At 33.1% G+C, this 22,726-nt stretch overlaps 1 non-coding gene and 2 pseudogenes across 1 annotated transcript; all 3 read right to left on the reverse strand.

The window, feature by feature from the left end:
• Window positions 1-1,699: 1,699 nt before the first annotated feature.
• LOC121231662 (small nucleolar RNA R71) lies at window positions 1,700-1,806 on the reverse strand. Its single transcript, XR_005929718.1, has one exon. It is a non-coding gene; the product is annotated as a small nucleolar RNA R71 (small nucleolar RNA).
• Window positions 1,807-7,723: 5,917 nt separating this feature from the next.
• Window positions 7,724-10,225, reverse strand: LOC107895810 (protein argonaute 4A-like; annotated as a pseudogene).
• Window positions 10,226-10,499: 274 nt separating this feature from the next.
• LOC121230451 (protein argonaute 4A-like) lies at window positions 10,500-11,352 on the reverse strand (annotated as a pseudogene).
• Window positions 11,353-22,726: the final 11,374 nt, after the last annotated feature.

Below are 22,726 nucleotides of genomic sequence, written 5' to 3' on the forward strand. Positions count from 1 at the left end.
GAAAGGAAGAAACCGAAGGCAATTCCTCTTGGCCACCACATGACACTGTGCTGTTGGATTGTAGATTGACTTGGTGACAACCATCTTTCTAAGTTTTTTCGTTATTTCTTACTTTGTTATCTTGTGAATTGATTTGATCAAAACGATGTTGGATGATAGTTTGGATGTGAATTTCAATTGTTAACCTATGAGCTAAATCTCATAGGGTTGGGATTACATGATAAAACTTTTCTTTTTGTTAATGGTTGAAGCATATATTTGGTTTAATCTACTGTTTCATTCAAGTATTTTTATTTCCCAATTGTATACGTTCATTCTCTAGACATAGATAAGTGTGCAATATGCCCATAAACTAAATCTAATTCTAAAAAGGTTAGATTAATTGGACTGAAATGGAATGATACAAGCAGGTATCTGATCGAATACTTCTAACGAACTCTAGACATAGAGTAACGTTTGTATAGAATAAAGAAAATATGATGCAGGGTACCATGCTAAGGCCTATAAACACAGGCTAAGTGACTTGAGATCTAACTCTTGAAAGAAGTAGGTCACTTTAGGTATCTTCTAAGTAGTAGATTGAATACGATTTTGCAGAGGTGTTACTGAAAGTAAGGGCAGATTCTTAGTAATCTCGACCTTCAAAATCAACATCGTAGACCCTTAATCCTTTATCGTAGTATCTTTGCCAAAACATTCTTAGTCATTATTTATTCATTTACAAATTATTTATGTAATTATTCTTGTAATTGTCGTTGCATTTTTACCCTTACTTTGCCTTAGCATTTTTCAGTATTAGTCAATATACATTTTGCACACATCCTTACTACATTAATTTACCACTGCGTACTTAACTTGGTTTTATCATAACATTAATCATAATTCGTTATAATAACTTGACCAGTTTTATACCTAATTTGATCCCTATGGAGACGATCTCACTTATCACTTTATTACTTGATTCGACGTTTATACTTGCACAATTCGCATACCGTTTCACACGTGACAAGTTTTTGGCACCATTGCCGGGGATCGACAATTTGGTGAAATTTGGTTTTGTTATTTTACTTAATTCCACTAGTTTTATTTAAACTTATTTTAATTTCATTTCTATAGGTTTGCCATTAGTGCATGAGAAGAGGCATTCCTGCTAACAAAGAGTATCCTTTTGACCCAGAGATTGAAAGAACTTTACTAAGAAGGCAAAAGAACTGCAAAAAATGGCTAGGAACGGGAATGATTATGGTCTCAATGATAATCCAAATGGTCAAGATATTAATCCTTCTATTTGTAGGGTGATACCTAGTTTGAATGATAATTTGAATGGTTAGACGCTAATCCTCATGTTCGTAGAGTGATATATGACTAAGACAGACCAATCCGAGAGCTGTTGTGCCAATTTTAGGTGAACTTAAGCCAGGGATAGTCAGACCACAAATATAGGCTCAGCAGTTTGAGCTAAAATTGGTAATGTTTCAGATGTTACAAACAATAGGACAGTTTAGTGGATTACCCACCGAAGATCTAAGGCTGTAGTTAAGACTTTTTCTAGATATGTTCCTGAAGACGCTTTGCAGCTTGAACTGTTTCTATATTATTTAAGAAATCATGCACGAGTGTGGTTGAATACTTTTTTGTCAGAAATAGTGGCATCATGGAATGATTTTTTCTACGATATAATCCCCTAAATATGAATACCAAGCTTAGAAATGACATCACATCTTTTCGGCAATCGGAGGATGAAACACTATATGAAGCTTGGGAACAATTTAAAGACTTAATTCGAAAATGTCTGATGCATGGATTTCAACACTAGACTCAGATGAAGATATTTTATAATGGGCTGAATGCGCATTTGAGGATGGTAGTTGATGCTTCTGCCAATGGTACTTTGTTGGATAAATCTTATAATGAAGTATATGAAATTCTAGAGAAGATTGCCAACAATGATTATCAAAATCCTACTATAAGAGTTGGGATAGGCAAGAGAGCTACTGGTACCATGGAGCTAGATGCAATCACTTCGTTAATAGCTCAGGTATTTTCTTTGGCTAATATTGTCGAGACCATTTTTAAATCGAGTTTTAGAAAATGGGAATCGACTTTAAGAAAAACGAAAATGGGAGTCGCCACCAATCTTTTTAGGTGTGATTGGATCACCTTTAAAACATTTTGTTTTAAAATCCGGTTTTGGTCTACGAAATCAGAAAATGGGTTCAGGAGCCGATTACATACGAGGAAGGGTTAGCACCCTCGTAACGCCCAAAAATTGGTACCTAATTGATTATCAAAATGTCCTTAATGTCAGAAATTTAACAAAAATTTAAGATGTAATCCTCTTTACAATATTTTGATTTTGAAAATTAGGGTTCACTTGTATCAAATGAATCAAAATATTACATTCAATAAGTTAGGACGCACTATGTTAAGACAGTCGAGACTAAGTTAAACATTTTTGGAAATCCCTATCTTGAGACGTCAAAACGTCATATCCAGTAAGTTTGGACACAACGCTTTGAAATTTCAAGACAGTTGCTCGTATTTTGAAATCCTTTAAAAAATTTTAGAAAGGTGCTTGATTATTTGAACTCAACGAGAAAAGTGGGAACCCAGTAAGTTAGGGCACTACCTTTCTCGAAGTTTCCAAACATCAAGCATTGCTTTTATTTTTATAAAACTTTTAAATATTATTTTAAATGACCTTTTAGAGCGACAATTCTGTATTACAAAACATAGATATTCAAATAACGTATATTACAAAATATTATAGCACTTTATACAAATGCAATCACTATAGAGGGCAAAATAGAATAATAAAAATAATCATGCTAAGCAAATAGGAATATACCCAAAAAGAAAACATAATAAATGCACTAATTATATACAATATATCATAAATAAAACATTAGATAATAAATATAAAAAACATGGTAAATATTAATGTGTAAAATATGTATGAGTAAAAATAGATGACATGCATAGAAAATGGATAAATAAAATCTACATAAAATATAAAATATACAATCCAATAATTTAATGTACACATGAATGGATTAATAAATGAAATGATGCATATAATACAATATATCAATGTACATATATATAAAAATATGCATTTGAAAATAAATTATAAAATTTTAAGATATTACATAACATATAAAATACATAACATAACAATAATACATTAATTCTAAAGTAAAAACAAATATTGTATAAAAAAATATAAGTTTTAAAAATGTATGTATAATATAAACAATTGATAAATAGAATGAGCATAAAAAAATGTGATATTTAATAATAAATTTAAAATATAATATATAATAAAAAATATATTTATAGGAATAATAATTATAAAAAAATATAAAATATATTGGTTTAGAAAAATAATGTATAAAATATCAAATATGTAAAAAGAATTTATATTTATAATGAAATAATTATATAATATAAGTTTAGAATAATATAAAATAAGTAATTAATGATGAAATATACGTATTATACAAATTATAATATTATAATATCTTCAAAATGTGTAATAATAGAATATACATAAAGTAATTATTAACATATAAATAAAAATAAGTATATAATACAAGTTAAAAACCTTTAATGATAATAATATATAGATAAAAATGTGTAATAATATAAAAATGACATAATAATATATAATAAAATAAATATAATATATAATATAAAAGTATATATGTAAAAAATAATATATAATATATATAAATAATTAATAAATATATAATACAAGTAAAAATATAATAATATAATATAAATAATAATGTAAAATAATAATAATTTGTGAAAAATAATATATAATAAATAATAATAATATAAATAATATATAATAATATAATAATATAATATATAATATAAAAATAAAGTTAAAAATAAAACAAATAACAATATAAAATATATATATATAATAATAAAAATAAATATATAGGGTTAGATTTGAAGTTCAATAAAGTTACAAGGCGAATTTAAAAAAATAAAGCTGAATTAAGGTCCTAATTAAAACACACGTAAAACGAAAGGGACTCATGGAGCAAAACGCCCTATTCCCAAAATGACGGCGTTTTAATTCTATGTTTAGAAGGGTCGGGGATCAAATTGAAACCAAAATAAAAATAGTGGGCAAAAATTAAAAAATTGCAATAAATTTAATTTAAAAGATGAAAAGACGGAAGGACTAAAGGGATTAATATCCCATTTTCTTAAAACATGCGGACCCTCCGGGTCGGATCGGGTTGGATTTTGGGTTAAGGCAAAACGGCGTCGTTTTAATGCTGCTATATAAGTCAAAATTTTAACAAAAAAATCATTTGAGCTCTTTCTTTAAAAAAAACTTCAAACACTCCCTTTAATTCTCTCTGTCCCCATCTGAATTCGGCCATTGCTCAGGTGACGGACCGCTGTACCGGCCACACTGCCAGCCACCGTGCACGGTGGCCGAAGCTAAAAAAATCTTAAATTTTTCGGCGGTTTTAAGGGTAATCTTTCCTCCTTTTTACTTTTAAATACCGTTTCACATAAAAAAAACTTTAAAAGAGAAAAGAAGACAAATACGAACTATTTCTTGTTTTTGTTTAAAATTTTTTTGATTGTGTTTTGTATTTTTTTCATATAAAAATAAGAGAAGTAATAATAAGAAACAAAAGTAGAGATTGGATGAGGAAAAATGAAATCGGAAATCACCTCCGGTTTTTATTTTCCGTTTTGTATCTATGCGTGTATTCTATTGATGAAAATTCCCCCCTCCTCCCCCTTTACAATGTTTTTGATTCTTGATTTTATAGCCTGAATACATAATAGAAAGTACAATATTTGATTTCTTTCTTATTCTGCTTGGTCTTTCTTTCCTTTTTTGCAGGTCTATGGCGAGATATCCGGTGGATTGGTGCGCCGATTGCGATGATTGTAGCGCGATTGAAGGTTGTGCTGGGCGGGGCTCTTGTCTGCTGTTTGCGGCGCTAAGGATCACTAGGGTTTCTGCCCTGGTGTTTCGAATTTGGGCCCTGTTGGGTTGCTGCTTATTGGGTTTGGGTAGGCTTAGGATTGGGTTAGTCTAGTTAGGTACTGTTTTAACATTTGTAAAAGGACTGTTAAAAACTTTTACTATTATTTGATATTTTGGACTATGCCTTGGCTTCCAATGGGCCGGGAAAAATTAAGGTATTACAGTTGCCCCTCTTTGTTCATTGTTGTGTAACAGGAATAGAGCAAAGATATAAAAGAACCAATTTTGCCCGGGCTCACCTAGTCTTGAATTCTTCGATCTGTTCCCCGTCGAATACATCTTCTTCGATTTGTTCCCTGACTATACAGAGATGCAAAATCCTCTTAAATTTGCTTCAGTGTAAGCATGCAAAATCCAAATCAGCTATGTCTTCGACTTTCTTCTTGTGAGCACAAGGACGCCAAATCATCTTGGATCTATTTCAATATAAACATCTGAAGGTTAGATCTGCTATGTATCTGCCCTCCGTCGAATATGGAGATGCCAAACTTCGATTTGTCCTCTGACAATACAGAGATGCCAAATTATCTTAGATTTGCTTCAGCATAAGCATGCGAAAGCCAAATCAGCTATGTCTTCAATCTACTCTCCGTCAAATACAGAGAGATAAGATCTGTCATATTTGGATCTGCTCCCCATCCATTACAGAGAGATAAGATTCGTCATCTTGGATCTGCCCCGATGAAGGTCAGATCTGCTATGTCTTTGATCTACTCCTCGTCGAATACAGAGAGATAAGATCCGTCATCTTGGATCTGCCTCGATGAAGGTCAGATCTGCTATGTCTTTGATCTGCTCCCCGTCAAATACAGAGAGATAAGATCTGTCATCTTGGATCTGCTCCTCGTCTATTACAGAGAGATAAGATCCGTCATCTTGGATCTGCCCCGATGAAGGTCAGATCTGCTATGTCTTTGATCTGCTCCCCGTCGAATACAGAGAGATAAGATCTGTCATCTTAGATCTGCTCCCCGTCTAATATAGAGAGATAAGATCTGTCATCTTGGATTTGCCCCGATGAAGGTCGGATCTGCTATGTCTTTGATCTACTCCCTGTCGAATACAGAGAGATAAGATCTGTCATCTTGGATCTGCTCCCCGCCTAATACAGAGAGATAAGATCTTTCATCTTGGATCTGCTCCCCGCCTATTACAGAGAGATAAGATCCACTATCTTGGATCTGCCCCAATGAAGGTCAGATCTGCTATGTCTTTGTTCTGCTCCCCGTCGAATACAGAGAGATAAGATCCACTATCTTCAACTTGTTCCCTATATGCACAGGGATGCCATATTGAAATCTTCGATATTTATTGTCCCCTAGAGGACATAACCTGTAGAATGTGTATGTGCCTATGCCTAATGATTAGGATGCCATGATTGAAATGAATCAAATGCTCCTATGATGCAAAATGAATTTTATTTTGGACATCTTGATTCATTCAAGTTTCATTTTGTTTCACTCAAAGTACCAACCCTATTTTGCTCGTATGCTTAGAACCTTCTCCATTGATTTGGTCCACTGTACCATTCTCACATGTTACGACCCACTGGAGATGTTTATGAAATGATCCTTTCCTAGGATCAACATTGTCTAATCACCATTTGGACCGAAGAAGAAAATTTCTTGAGTACCTCCAATCCTCACTCAATGGGAATTCCTTAAACAATTATTATGTTTCAGTTTCTTTGTATTATCTAGAAATTTCCAGAGTAATATGCAAAACTTCGTTTGTGAAGATATTTTAATTCATCCATCATTATTTCAATGCAACATACTTATATGCAAAACTTCGTTGGTGAAGATATTTTAATTCATCCATCATTATTTCAATGCAACATACTTTATGAATAATGGATAATAAATTGATCTCGAGGAAAATTAGAGTTTGAATGATTTATCAAAAGAAGAACAAATGAGATTAATCTAGGAATCTATCTTTGAGAAGAAAGAGGATCCAAAATAGTAAACAAGACAAAAATCAAATGCCTTAGATATCGCAGCTTGGGCTTCTATATACAAATTCCATGAAGACTGTTTTGAGTTTAACATGTGTTTAGAAGACCCAAAGTACTTTGTTGATGCCCCGGTATGTAACATACTTCACTACTTGTTGACTTCGGTATAGCAAGGTCATTGCTGCTCACCAAAATTTGAGCCGCCCTTTCAGGTTTTCAGCTTAAAACCCCTTTGTTCTCAAGGCGCCCTTTGCAGGTTTTCACCTTAGCCTCTCCATTTTTTCTCTTTTTTTCTTTTTCATTTTTCTTTTCCTTTCTATTTTTTTTTGAAATAGAAGTGTCAAAGCACCCTTTGTGGGTTTTCACTTTGGCTTCCATTCATTTTCAAACGAAATACTCCTTAATTGAGTCTGAATTCACCGTATTGGGTAAATCTTCCATACCACTAGATGAGGCTTTTTCAGAATCTATGGTCTTTCCCATTTGGTATCCATTTCCCTTTAAAATCCTTTGCATGGGAAGAATCTCTTGTAGCACAAGTTCCCCCTCATGAAATTCTTTTGCCCTAGCAAAAATCCGAGCTGACGTTTGTTAAACAAAGAAAGTGAATAGTAGCTAAAATCCAGAAAAATAGTTCAATGAAGCTGCTAACATTATCTTTCATTCTGGGAAGCTGAAGTACAGAAATCGCTCCCGGAGTTGTCATTTCACCATGGCTTGATGATGTTTCTCAAGTATCTTTAAACTTTATAAATTGCTCTAACTGTGTGGTTACCAAATGAGCTTAGCGAGTATGGGCCACAACAGATATGTCTGTGGTATTTCTTTGATATAGCATGGACTAGCTCCTGTAGATCATCAGCCGAAAACCCAATCTGACCTAAGATAACATGATAATGAGTAGGTCTCGTGATTCCAATCATTCCCGTATGGGCACAAAGATAGAAGTTGTTGTTCTTAGGATGACAGATTTTGTTACCTATAATAGTTCTAGGTGAGACATTGTCAGGAGATCCCCGCTGAAAAACTTAGTATGATGATTTTTCTGTGCCCCAATGACCACAAACTTGGGGTTTCAACACTTATCAAGAAATTTTCAAGCCTCAATTACTTGATCTAGCTCAATGTTCAATACTTGATTGAACTGTGACTTGCTAACTTCATCCCTGAATATGATAGCTTGATCAGGCTTCCTTATTCTAAACCTGTATAGAAGTCTAAGAAAGCTTTCCTTACGATACCCTCATCCTCTTTGTCAGAAACTGGTTTGAAGAGAGAATCTATCATTTCAAGCTTCAGAGACTGTGTACGATCTGATGCCCTATAACTGGAAATCAATGGCCACTTCATAAAACTAATCACCGCAGCTATCGATGGTATATCAGACTGCTCAAGAGACCCAAATAGTACATTCATTCCATGGATAATAGTTGGAACCTTTGAAACAACTGGAATTGAAGGTGTTTGTTTAATTACTAACATGGAAATCAGTCCTCCAAGCTTTGCATTGATTTTTTAGAAGCAGATTTGTAAAGCACTGATCATTCACCCTCATTAGCGCCATACATTGAGTCATGATGTTATACTCAAACAAATTCTTCTGCTTCCATGGCCCATAAAGATCGGAGTTTTTCTTATCGAGAAGCAAACAAAGAAGGAACTACGGAGCTCCGAGTATCCAGCACTATTGTCCACTAGGGCATCAATGTGAGGTACAAGAAAACTAGCTTTATTCCAACTTACTGCCTTTCCTTTCTTTTGAGGCTATATCTTTGTCTCCCTCTTCATGGGGTAGAATTCATTTCTCTTCTTGCTTTACCATTTTCAACAAATTTAGAAACAAATCGCAATCTCTATCATCTTTAGAGTACTGAGATTCCTCTAAACACATGTAGCGCTCAAAAGGAACTTTGAATCTGTAGTATTGTTGCCTTTGTCATTGATATCTAGGGACCTTCGATAGGCATAAAAGAATACACAAGGAATAAATGAATTCAAGAATAACTATTTACGTTATGAATGAAGAAAGAAAAAAAATGAGGGAACAATTGCTCACATTAATCATGAAAGATATGTTTTATTGAAACAAAAATGTCCAAACATGAGCCTTTTTCACAAATGAAATCTTGTTGTTTCTAGGCTTTAAAACAACAAGTGTGTTCTAAACATTACTCTAAATTAACTTTAAAATACAAGGATCACTTCCACAATTTCATTGTTCACAACATTCCCAAATGTGCAAGGGCTCACAAGTTTTATTCCTTGGTTTCCTCTTCGGATACGTTATTCAGATTCCCCAACATCAAGTCCTGCTCAAAAGCCCTGAAACTTGGTGCATTCTTGGATCCTCTACCCCTTTCCATCATGGAATTCACCTCTCCATCTAAATGATTAGGTAATAAATTCTCTGCCCTAGAGGGATGATCAAAGCTTATAACACCTACTTTGATGAGTTTTTTAATCATCTTTTTAAAGGCAGTGCAATTCTCAATTGAGTGTCTTGTGCGTCCCGCATGATACTCACATTGAGCATTCAGATCATACCATTTGGGGTATGGGGGCTGCAACGGTTCTATGTAAAACAGGGACACTATATGTACGTCAAATAATCTATGATACAGCTCCTTATATGACACTGGAATTGACGTAAAGGGAAGCTTTTCAGGATTCGATTTCGGATTGGATTCTTACTTTTGAGGAACCTGATGGCCGGTAGTTGACATTCTCGGTTGTCTTATAGTCAACAGCTTCACCTCATTTTCTTTTCTTGTCATTGCCCTCGAGGTAGTGTATCGGGAGCTCCACTCTTACTTTTTAAGAGCTTCACACTGTTTTGGACACTCCACACTAGCCTTCCTTGCTTCTCTAATGATGACAAGCCTGGCTAAATTGCTCCCCGAATTAGGACCTGAGCCTACCGAATTATTTACTGGTGCCAACATACCGGCCTGATGCTGTTGGGGTTTGATAACAACTGGTATCCCTCGCGAATGTGCGTCTAGTTGAGTCTGGACCTCTATTGGAGTAGAATTTGGGGAATAAAAAATAACCTCATTATCATCTTCAGTGTTGACCACTGGGCTTTTCCTCTTTTCAAGCTCTTCGACTAGTAACTGTCTCAGCTGGCCAATTATATTTCTTTGGAGCTCCAACATTTGATCACGTATATCTTGTTGAATTTTGGTCAATTGCTCTTGTATCTGTATTTGCCTTTGTTCCAATCTCTCCAACCTTTGTTTCATTCTCCGATTAACTCTCTGAAATAATTTTTGCCTAATTAGGGTCTTTTTATGGACTTAAATGCATATGATGCGATGTGATGTAATGCAAATGCATGAATGCAAAAAGGTATCGATCTCAACTCAATTTCATTTAGAAAACTTTATTTAGAAAAAGAATATCTTTACATATGAATGGATTACAAATACGCCTTCACCCTATGGCCCAAAGTTTTAACTCAACAAAGCTAACTCTTGACAATGATCTGACTACAGCTTGTATTTCGTGCTCAGTGTATCAGCTTGTACCTTCATGGCCCATAAATGATTTACTACCATCCCGAATTTGAGCTATGGCTTCACCCATGATATAATCCCTTCATCTATGGACACCTTTTCCAACGTCTGTGAAGTTATTCTGATTATCTTGAAAGAAAAATTGGCAAACAAGTAGGTATTCCTGCTTAACATGCTGCCTTAAAATGATATCCAGCACCTTTAGTGTTTCTTGAGAGCTTTTAGATTCCTGTCCACGCAAAGCATTTTGAAATGCTTATATGGGTATCTTCTCAGCATAGTTAATCTCTACTTTAAAGGTCTTTTAAATGATATGGACTTCTTTAATCTCATTCTTTTGCGTCCATTTTGACAGACCATCAAGGCTTGCATTTCCATTGTCTCTGATAAGTGCAACATAGTAAACTCATGCTTGTTGTTTGGTCGTATAATAGATAAGCCTTTTACCATCATGGGCATAATCACTTTCCTTCCAACTCACATTTGTCGGTTCATGCATTCTGTCAATCACTTTTCTTTCAACACTCTTACCATCGACCATCTTCATATGAAAGAGAAATGTTGTAATGGTGGAAATGTCCATCAGTACTCTTCTTGTTCACCTTGAAATGATTGGTGAGTACATTACCTTCTGCCCTTTAGTTCCTGTAGCACACCTTGCCATAGGATGTTGAACAATCTTCCTCGTATCCAATTCTACTTTGATTGGAAACAACATTAAGACGCACCAGTGGCGGAAGAGACAGGAATTCCAAGACTGCCCCTTTTCTCCTACTCTTTCCATTTTAGCTCACTCCCTCTCCCCATGACGTTCATCAACTTCCTCACAAAAGTTGGAATATAGTCAGCCCTTGAGTAAACTTTACCAACTTGAATCATAGGACAACGCCACAAAACTGAATATTCCTCCACCACGGGTATCATATCAGCTTTTCTAAACGTAAAGCAACTGTATACAAGATTCCAATACTGAGTGATGGCCCTAAACAAATTCTCGTCTATTCCCAAGTCAAGCAAGTACATGCAAGTCCCCATGGTTGTTGTAGAACAACTGCTTGGCTTCGCTACCCCATTGATCCCATATTTCCTTTAACTCATGCTGATTATCCTGTGTGACGCTGATACGAATATGGTCTGACAGCTCTGACATATATCCCATGGCTAGACTATTTTCCTTTACTAATTGAGTTTGCTCTGACCATATATGGACGTTAGCGTTGTCTTCCACTCTATCAAGAAGTCCGTTCTCCATAATAAAACTCCCTAACTTAGAAACTGACAGAAAATCGATACCTTTTAAATGCGAAATGATATGCAACAAAAGAAAGGAAATAGTTAGTATCACATGATAACAATAAACTCGAAGATAACCTGCAAGAGTAATAATTATGGTATAATTCTATCTAGGTTGAGCTCTTACGGTCCTTCTATATGTGGTTTGTTTCTAAAGTTTGAGGTACTCGAACCAGCAGATTCCTCGATCCTCACCCATTATAGGCTCATTTGAATCGATTTCATTCAGGGGAATACATTTCCCTATCGCTACACGGAGATGAAAATCTCACGAAACCAGAGGTACGGATGTATCCTGAAAGTGATTCACTATCCTGCACGGAGGTGAAAAACTCACGAAGGCGTAGCTTCTCACTCCCACTTAAGGGTGTGACCACAACGGTCATGCAAATGCAATGCGTATCAGAATATAGCAACACATGCAATAATACAAACACATGTAATGCAAAGAGGATTAAATTTTAAAATTTTTAATTTCTGACATTAAGACAAGAGATAATCAATTACACGGCTTGACTCTCTTATTAATCCCCAGCGGAGTCGCCAAGCTGTTGAGACCATTTTTAAATAGAGTTTTGGAAAATGGGAATCGACTTTAAGAAAAACGAAAATGGGAGTCGCCACCAATCTTTTTAGGTGTGATTGGATCACCTTTAAAACATTTTGTTTTAAAATCCGGTTTTGGTCTATGAAATCAGAAAATAGGTTCGGGAGCCGGTTACGTACGAGGAAGGGTTAGCACCCCCGTAACGCCCAAAAATTGGTACCTAATTGATTTTCAAAATGTCCTTAATGTCGAAAATTTAACAAAAATTTAAGATGTAATCCTCTTTACAATATTTTGATTTTGAAAATTAGGGTTCACTTGCATCAAATGAATCAAAATATTACATTCAATAAGTTAGGACGCACTATGTTAAGACATTCGAGACTAAGTTAAACATTTTTGGAAATCCCTATCTTGAGACGTCAAAACGTCATATCCAGTAAGTTTGGACACAACGCTTTGAAATTTCAAGACAGTTGCTCGTATTTTGAAATCCTTTAAAAAATTTTAGAAAGGTGCTTGATTATTTGAACTCAACGAGAAAAGTGGGAACCCAGTAAGTTAGGGCACTACCTTTCTCGAAGTTTCCAAACATCAAGCATTGCTTTTATTTTTATAAAACTTTTAAATATTGTTTTAAATGACCTTTTAGAGCGACAATTCTGTATTAAAAAACATAGATATTCAAATAACGTATATTACAAAATATTATAGCACTTTATACAAATGCAATCACTATAAAAGGCAAAATAGAATAATAAAAATAATCATGCTAAACAAATAGGAATATACCCAAAAAGAAAACATAATAAATGCACTAATTATATACAATATATCATAAATAAAACATTAGATAATAAATATAAAAAACATGGTAAATATTAATGTGTAAAATATGTATGAGTAAAAATAGATGACATGCATAGAAAATTGATAAATAAAATCTACATAAAATATAAAATATACAATCCAATAATTTAATGTACACATGAATGGATTAATAAATGAAATGATGCATATAATACAATATATCAATGTACATATATATAAAAATATGCATTTGAAAATAAATTATAAAATTCTAAGATATTACATAACATATAAAATACATAACATAACAATAATACATTAATTCTAAAGTAAAAACAAATATTGTATAAAAATATAAGTTTTAAAAATGTACGTATAATATAAACAATTGATAAATAGAATGAGCATAAAAAATGTGATATTTAATAATAAATTTAAAATATAATATATAATAAAAAATATATTTATAGGAATAATAATTATAAAAAATATAAAATATATTGGTTTAGAAAAATAATGTATAAAATATCAAATATGTAAAAAGAATTTATATTTATAATGAAATAATTATATAATATAAGTTTAGAATAATATAAAATAAGTAATTAATGATGAAATATACGTATTATACAAATTATAATATTATAATATCTTCAAAATGTGTAATAATAGAATATAAATAAAGTAATTATTAACATATAAATAAAAATAAGTATATAATACAAGTTAAAAACCTTTAATGATAATAATATATAGATAAAAATGTATAATAATATAAAATGACATAATAATATATAATAAAATAAATATAATATATAATATAAAAGTATATATGTAAAAATAATATATAATATATATAAATAATTAATAAATATATAATACAAGTAAAAATATAATAATAATATATAATAATAATGTAAATAATAATAATTTGTGAAAATAATATATAATAAATAATAATAATATAAATAATATATAATATAATAATATAATATATAATATAAAAATAAAGTTAAAAATAAAACAAATAACAATATAATATATATAATAATAAAAATAAATATATAGGGTTAGATTTGAAGTTCAATAAAGTTCAGGGCGAATTTAAAAAAATAAAGCTGAATTAAGGTCCTAATTAAAACACGCGTAAAACGAAAGGGACTCATGGAGCAAAACGCCCTATTCTCAAAACGGCAGCGCTTTAATTCTGTGTTTAGAAAGGTCGGGGATCAAATTGAAACCAAAATAAAAATAGTGGGCAAAAATTAAAAAATTGCAATAAATTTAATTTAAAAGATGAAAAGACGGAAGGACTAAAGGGATTAATATCCCATTTTCTTAAAACATGCGGACCCTCCGGGTCGGATCGGGTTGGATTTTGGGTTAAGGCAAAACGGCGTCGTTTTAATGCTGCTATATAAGTCAAAATTTTAACAAAAAAATCATTTGAGCTCTTTCTTTAAAAAAACTTCAAACACTCCCTTTAATTCTCTCTGTCCCCATCTGAATCCGACCATTGCTCAGGTGACGGACCACTGTACCGGCCACACTGCCAGCCACCGTGCACGGTGGCCGGAGCTCAAAAAATCTTAAATTTTCCTGCAGTTTTAAGGGTAATCTTTCCTCCTTTTTACTTTTAAATATCGTTTCGCATAAAAAAAAACTTTCAAAGAGAAAAGAAGACAAATACGAACTATTTCTTGTGTTTGTTTAAAAATTTTTTTGATTGTGTTTTGTATTTTGTTCATATAAAAATAAGAGAAGTAATAATAAGAAACAAAAGTAGAGATTAGATGAGGAAAAATGAAATCGGAAATCACCTCCGGTTTTTATTTTCCGTTTTGTATCTATGCGTGTATTCTATTGATGAAAATTCCCCCCTCCTCCCCCTTTACAATGTTTTTGATTCTTGATTTTATAGCCTGAATACATATATAGAAAGTACAATCTTTGATTTCTTTCTTATTCTGCTTGGTCTTTCTTTCCTTTTTTGCAGGTCTGAGGCGAGATCTCCGGTGGACTGGTGCGCCGATTGCGATGATTGTAGCGTGATTGAAGGTCGTGCTGGGCGGGGCTCTTGTCTGCTGTTTGTGGTGCTAAGGATCACTAGGGTTTCTGCCCTGGTGTTTTGAATTTGGGCCCTGTTGGGTTGCTGCTTATTGGGTTTGGGTAGGCTTAGGATTGGGTTAGTCTAGTTAGGTATTGTTTTAACATTTGTCAAAGGACTATTACAAACTTTTATTATTATTATTTTTTGATATTTTGGACTATGCCTTGGCTTCCAATGGGCCAGGAAAAATTAAGGTATTACAAATATGATCAAAACAATGAAGAAGCCCACTACAGTTCAGGAGTTGATATAAGCCAGCTTTCGAATGTTTGATGAATGCCCATCAAACTTAGCATCCGTGTGTTACATGGGTAATTTAAACTAGAACAATAACCCCTATTCCAACACGTATAGTCCAGGGTGGAAGCAACATCTGGACTTTAGTTGGAATAATCAAGGTGTAGGGAATTTTAACAATGTTACAAGGCAGAATGCCAACAGTGCAACACCTGGTTATAATAATCCTATGCCAAGGAAAAATGTCCAACAGGGTCAGACATCAGCTTCGTCATCATCATCTATTGAAGCGCTGTTGAATGAATATATAGCCAAGAATTATGTCATAATTCAGAGTTAGGTTGCATCTCTCTGAGCTCTTGAGAGTCAAGTGGAGTATTGCCAAGTGATACTGAGAATTTGAGATCACAATGGAAGGAACACTGCAAGGCCATCACTCTTAAAGTAGAACTTAGCTAGATGACATTGCTCAAGATGCCACGACAGAAGAGGATATCTCGAATAACAACCATGTAAAGATCCCAGAGTCATCTGAAAAACACATTGAACCTAAAAAGGGTAAGCAACAAAATGTTGTGGTAGAATAAGATAATGTTGTCAACAAGAATGCCATGGAAAAACAATATCAGCAACTTGAAGGATGACCACCTTTACCTTTTCCTCTACCATTTCACAATTCTAAGCAGAATATTTAGTTCAAAATATTTTTGGATGTATTGAAGCAACTCCACATCAACATACCACTGGTTGAAGCTTTGGAGCAAATGGCCAATTATGTGAATTTTACAAAAGATATATTGCAAAAAATCATAGATTGGGAGAATTTGAGACTTTCATTCTCACTAAAGGGTGCACAGCAATGTTAAAGAATAAATTACCTTTGAAGCTGGAGGACCCAGGGAGTTTCACTATCCTATGTTCAATTGGAAATCATTATGTTGGTAATGTGTTATGTGATCTAGGAGCGAGTATATATCTAACGCCTATGTCTATTTTCAGGAAACTGGGAATTGGAAAAGCAAGACCTACTATGGTTATGTTGCAACTGACTGATCGATTCTACGCACATCCAGAAGGTAAAATTGAAGATGTACTAGTAAGAGTAGATAAATTTATCTTCCCTACGGATTTCCTTATTTTAGAATATGAAGCTGACCAAGATGTGCCAATTATTCTTAGAAGACTTTTTCTTACTACAAGCAGGATGTTAATTGATGTGTAGAAAGGCGAGTTAACCATGAAAGTAAATGATCAGTAGGTCACCTTTTATGTATTTAATGCTTTGAAATGTTTTGATGTTAATGATGAATCCCACGCCATTAGGTTGATAGAAACAACAGTGGAGGAGTTCACCAATTTTTGTCACAACAATTCCGATAGTGACGAAGAATCACTTTAGTAGAGTGATACAATAAGTTTTGAGGAATTCGGTGAATTATTGGAAGCCAAGCAGATAGTGGATAGACCAGGGAAGAAGTTTGGATCCTTGGATTTGTCAAATAAATCTTTCAATCCTCCTAAACCTTCTATAGAGGAACCTCATACGCTGAAGTTAAAACCTTTGCCACAGCATTTGAAGTATGCATATTTGGGAAACAACAGTACCTCACCGGTAGTAATTTCTGTGGCGCTAACACCCGAGCAAGAGGCAAGGTTGTTAGAAGTTATTCAGTGGTTTAAGAAGGCATTGGGATGGACCCTACTTGGTATAAAGGGAATTAGCCCTGTATCCTGCATGCATAAAATTTTGTTGGAGGATTGCCCGAGCAATTTTATTGAACAACAACGAAGATTGAATCTGATCATGAAAGAAGTAGTCAAGAAATTAAGTGATTTCACATATTCATGATCAATTCCATATTAATTTAGGCCTTATAAACTTACATATTTCATATAATAGTTCCAAGAAACTCATATTTTCAATTGCTCTTTATCATTTACATAACAAATCTCATGTTTTAACATCGTATCAAACTTATCGACTAAAAGCATGGATTAACTAATAAGTCTTATTCATGGCCCAAAAGAAAATTATTCATATTTTTAATTTAATGATATAAGTCCTACATGTCAAAACATAGTTCTTGGAACTATTTATAATTAAGTTCCAACTTTCACCTATTAATTATAAATATATTTACTCACAAATTCTGTGACAGCCCTAATGTGACCCTAGTCGGAAAGTGGTTTCGGGACCACAAAACTGAGTCATAAAAATAATTAACCGTCATACTTGATGCTTATTATATGTGAATTGAATGTGTGGAAGTTTCATACTTTAATTTGGTCAATATATGTGAAATTTATTAGTAGGGACTTATGTGAGACAATTTAGAAATGTGCTGGCAAATGCTAAAGTGGCCTATTAATGTATGTGGGAAAGTGCTTGTACTTGCATGTCAAATTAGCCAAACTATAGGTAGTGGCCGGCCATGCTACAAATTATATAATCAAATGTGAATTTTCTATTAACTTTAATTAGCTAGATGCCATATTAGTATGGGTGATGTAATAAAATAAAGAAATGATAATTAAAGGAAGAAAATGGGTGAAAGAAACAAAGTCTTCATCCATGTTTCTTCCTAGCCGATTCTAAAGAAAGAAAAGAACAAGAGTATTCGGTGATCTTGAACTCAAAATAAGGTGAGTACTTCATGCTAATTCTTGAAATTTTAGTATATTTTGAGTTAGTTCTTAAGTTCTTTGCTTAACCCATGACCAAAATTTGAAATGGTGTGGTGTCTTGAGCATTCGGTTTTAGTTATTAAAGGATGTGATTGGGTTATAGTCTTTATGTTTTATGAAGAATTGTTGAAGAGAAAATGTTCAAGAAATGGTTGTTGTTCATGTTATTTGGATGAAAAAGAAAATGGTAGTCAGGTGAAGTAGAGTCTAACAAATGAGCACATATATGCATTAGTTGCTAAATGGAGAAAAATCGGCTAACAAGTTGTGTACTAAGGCCGAATATGATTTTGGATATTATTGGGTAATGTATGTGTTTTGATTTGATGGAAGGGAGAGGATGCTTTAATTGTGTTATGAATAATTATATGTTAAATTAAGGTTTGCTAAGCTAGCTATTAAGGTGAAATGCAAATGTTAGTATTTTATTTGGTAATAATCTGCTTGGGGACAGCAGCAGTAAGGTGATTTTGGAAAATCGCCATAATTTGTAGGAGTTGAGTTAGAAGCTGAATAAATCATGTCATTAAAGCTTGAAGAGTCTAGTTTCTTACAAAAGAAACTATAAAAACAAAAGAGTTACCGATCTTGAGATATTTGAAGTATTGTGGGGCTGAGTCAAAATGACTACTAGATTCCCTGTTCTGTTTTTATAAAATCAGTATAAATTGTACAAAAATGGCCCTAAGATAAAATTTATATGCTTAGACTCCTTAATGAGTCTAGTTTCAAATGAAAGAAAATAGAACATATTTTGAAATCTGTACAATGAGAAATTTGATTCGTAGTGAAGAGTAGTCAGTTTAGTCAAACTGTGAAACAAGATGAACTTTAAGAAAAATCTGGTATTGTTGGGCTAAACTAAAAATTTTGAAAATTTTATGCATAATAGATAAATGAGTCTTCTGTCAAGAAAAATTTACGGCAATTGATTTGGAGTTTCGTAGCTCCAGTTATAAAAATTTTAGTGACTGTTGCTCGGGAAGTCAGCTTATAGGGAAATTGTAATTATATTGTAAACATTAATGAAAATTTGCTAATGAATTATTTATTGATTTTTTTATAAAGCTTACTATAATCTATATGTGTGAAATTAGAATCTATATGTATTATATTCTGAAAGTAATACTTGAATAGTCGATTAATGACTAGTTTAAAATTTGTTGAACTTAAGCTCAAGAGCATAGGGGGGCAATTTCAGATAAGGGAAAGGGAAAAGTAATCGAATAGCCGTTGAAGTCGTTCGACAACATCCGAGGTAAGTTTTCGAGTAGTGGAACTTAAATTATGATTCTATTAGATCATGTTATATAGCGAATCAAAATCATGCTCTTTGTATGTGGTTATTGAGCTGAAAATGGTAATGGTAGATAAGTGCCTTGTGTCTGAGTTCTAGTAATGAAAACGAAATAAAGATGTGTTATGATTTGTGGACATATGTGCATGATTATTCGGATGATAACCAGACTAAGATCCGAAGGCATTCGTGCGAGTTGCTATATCCGGGCTATGTCCCGAAGGCATTTATGCTAGTGATTATATCCGGGCTAAGACCCGAAGGCATTTGTGCGAGTTGCTATATTCGGGCTAAGACCCGAAGGCATTTGTGCGAGTTGTTATATCCGGCTAAATCCCGAAGATACTTGAGTTTGGAAGTGAGCGATCTTGCTGTAATAATTTCAATTAATACGCTCATAAAATCCAAACGATAAGGTATGTTTCGTATATGCATCGGAAAGGTTGATTCCTTCTAAATAGTATTCGCTCAATTGATTAACGAACTTCCGACCTTTAGTTAGGTTTGATACCTTGTGTATGAATATGTTGATTGAAGCATGAAGTAAGTATGATTATGAGAATGTGCATATATGAAGTTATTCATTTAGCCATATGAATGTTATACTTTAGTCAAAACTAATTTCATTACTCAAACTTACTAAGCATTAAATGCTTATTCCGTTGCTTTGATTCTCTGTTTTATAGATTTTGCTCGTCAGCTATCAGACTCGGGATTGTCAAAGTCGAAGTCGTCCACACTATCGAAGCCCTTTTGGTACTTTTTTAGTTGAACTCTGACAATGGCATGTATAGGACTACCCTTTGTTGTTAATCAAGTACCTTTTGGTAATGTATATATTCGGATAGCCATGCGAAAATGGCTTACATATATTTTGAGCATAGCATTCTAATCATTTTGTATATTGTTCATTGAGTGGTATGGAAATGCTTGGTAACGATTAGCCATTGGAATGGTTAATCACGATCATTTTGGTGCTATGTATGTCAATGGCTAGTTGAATCATGGAAACTATGAAATAGGTGAAATTTACCTTAAAATTGACACTGACAGCAGCAGTGATGTGAGTTTGAAAATTCACTAAAAATAGTAGGAATGTAATTAAATAATTAATAAATTATGTAATCGAACCTTGATGAGTCTATTTTCATATGGAAGAAGCGAAACAACCATATGAGCCGTACTTTATGAGATGTTTAAGTTTTCATGAAACAGGGCCAGAACAGTTACTGGATCCCCTGTTATGACTTTGGAAATTTACCATAAATTAACCGGAAATAATTAGAGGTCATGCCTTATATGTACAGATTCCTTTTTGAGTCTAGTTTCATTATAAACAAATAGCATATGTATTGAAGCCCTGTACAGGGAGATATCTAAGTCTAAATGCATGAAGGTCAGAGTAGTCGAACCCTGAAACAGGGGAGACTTTAACTAATAAACTGTACTAATTGGCCCAACCAAAAATTCTAGAAAAACATATGTAGATGGATATATGAGTCTAGTTTCAGGGAAAATTTACGGAATCAGTTTTTGAGTTTTGGAACTCGAGATATGATTTTTAAGGTGACAGTGATGCAGTTAGCCAACTTGCCTGGAAATTTTAAAATGAACTGTGTAAATAAATGAATTAAGTCCGTTAACATCTCGTGTTCGACTCCGGCAGCGGTCTCGGGTACGGGGTGTTACAAATTCATTCCACTAAGGTATCGTGACTGAGCTCTCCCTAATTATATACCATTATGAAAGCTACTTAATTAGTGCTCGTCCAATGAACTTGTCATAAGTTAGTTACCCTCATAGGATATCTTTAATCTCTTTGGGATAAATTTGTTCTCCCAATATGATCTCATGGTAACCATGTAACACCCCTAACCCGTATCCGTCGCTGGAACAAAGTTTCGGAGCATTACTCGGATTTTCATATCATTTAGCAAAACTTTCCGTTAAATACTTACCGATTCAATGCATCATATAGATAAATATATTATCATTCAATCAATAGCTTGGCTCTTGTCTTAGCATCAATCAACATTGTTAGTATACTTACGCATATTTTATATAAATTCAACATTGATATACTTATTTGCTCAACACGTCACACTTGGGTTTAATAATTGTCTCCACCTACATAATTTCCTTGTATCAATAAATCAAAGATAATCATATATGTGCATGTCATGAAATATATCATTCTCTTACCATTTAAAATAATTTATTTCATTATATTAAAATTTCATGTACCATAATTTCCATATATTTCACGTATATTTATTCCGATAATAATTCATATCAAACTTAACATAAATCAAATCTATATGCACATACTTTCCACACCATGTGTCCATATAACATGTACAAATCATTATATAAATACTTCAAGCATATATGGTAATAATCCATTTCGTATTCATATTGTTTCATATTATACGAATGTACTAATATTTCACATTCAACCCAATATGACATACAATTTAACATATTTTCATGCTCAATTATGATACACAAATTTACCTGACAAAATTGCAAAAATACCCAGATTTAGGGGCATTTTGGTATTTTTCATTTTCCCCGATTTTCATCCGATCTTGATCTAAATTGATAATTCCATTCAATTTATTAATTTAAACAATAAGTCAATTCATTTCCTGCAAATTGGTCATTTTTGATATCCTTACAAAATTGCCCCTAAAATTTTACTTTTATTAAATTTAGTCTTTGAGCCTAAAACATATAAATTAGCCATGCTAGCTAAATATTAATACATATTCTCCTCCTCCTCCTCTCCATTCCTCATCCTTAATTTATATAACATGCTACAAGTAACATTATCAATACTTTCACTATTCACTTATATGTATATTCAAAACTGTCCATTTGCGTCATAGTCACTATATTGTTTATATCTTGAGCTACAGACCTCAAAATTAAGATCGGCTAACTTTCCCTAAAAATAGACTTACATATCTTCTTACCATAAAATTTTCAGAATTTTTGGCTTAGCCAATAAGTACAGTTTATTCTTTTAAGTCACTTCTATTCTGCTGTTTGACAGTTCTGACCCTTCTTTACTAAAAATTAATTATCTCCTCCTACAAGATTCAAATGATGTTCTCGTTTGTTTCTCTTGAAAATAGACTCATTTATAATTCTAAACATATAAATTTAATCCCCTAATTATTTTTTTCTCAAATTGTTGATGATTTTCCAAAATCAAAACAGGGGAACCCGAAATCATTCTGACCTTGT

This window comes from Gossypium hirsutum, chromosome A06 (genome assembly GCF_007990345.1).
Source record: "Gossypium hirsutum isolate 1008001.06 chromosome A06, Gossypium_hirsutum_v2.1, whole genome shotgun sequence".
Lineage (NCBI taxonomy): Eukaryota > Viridiplantae > Streptophyta > Magnoliopsida > Malvales > Malvaceae > Gossypium > Gossypium hirsutum.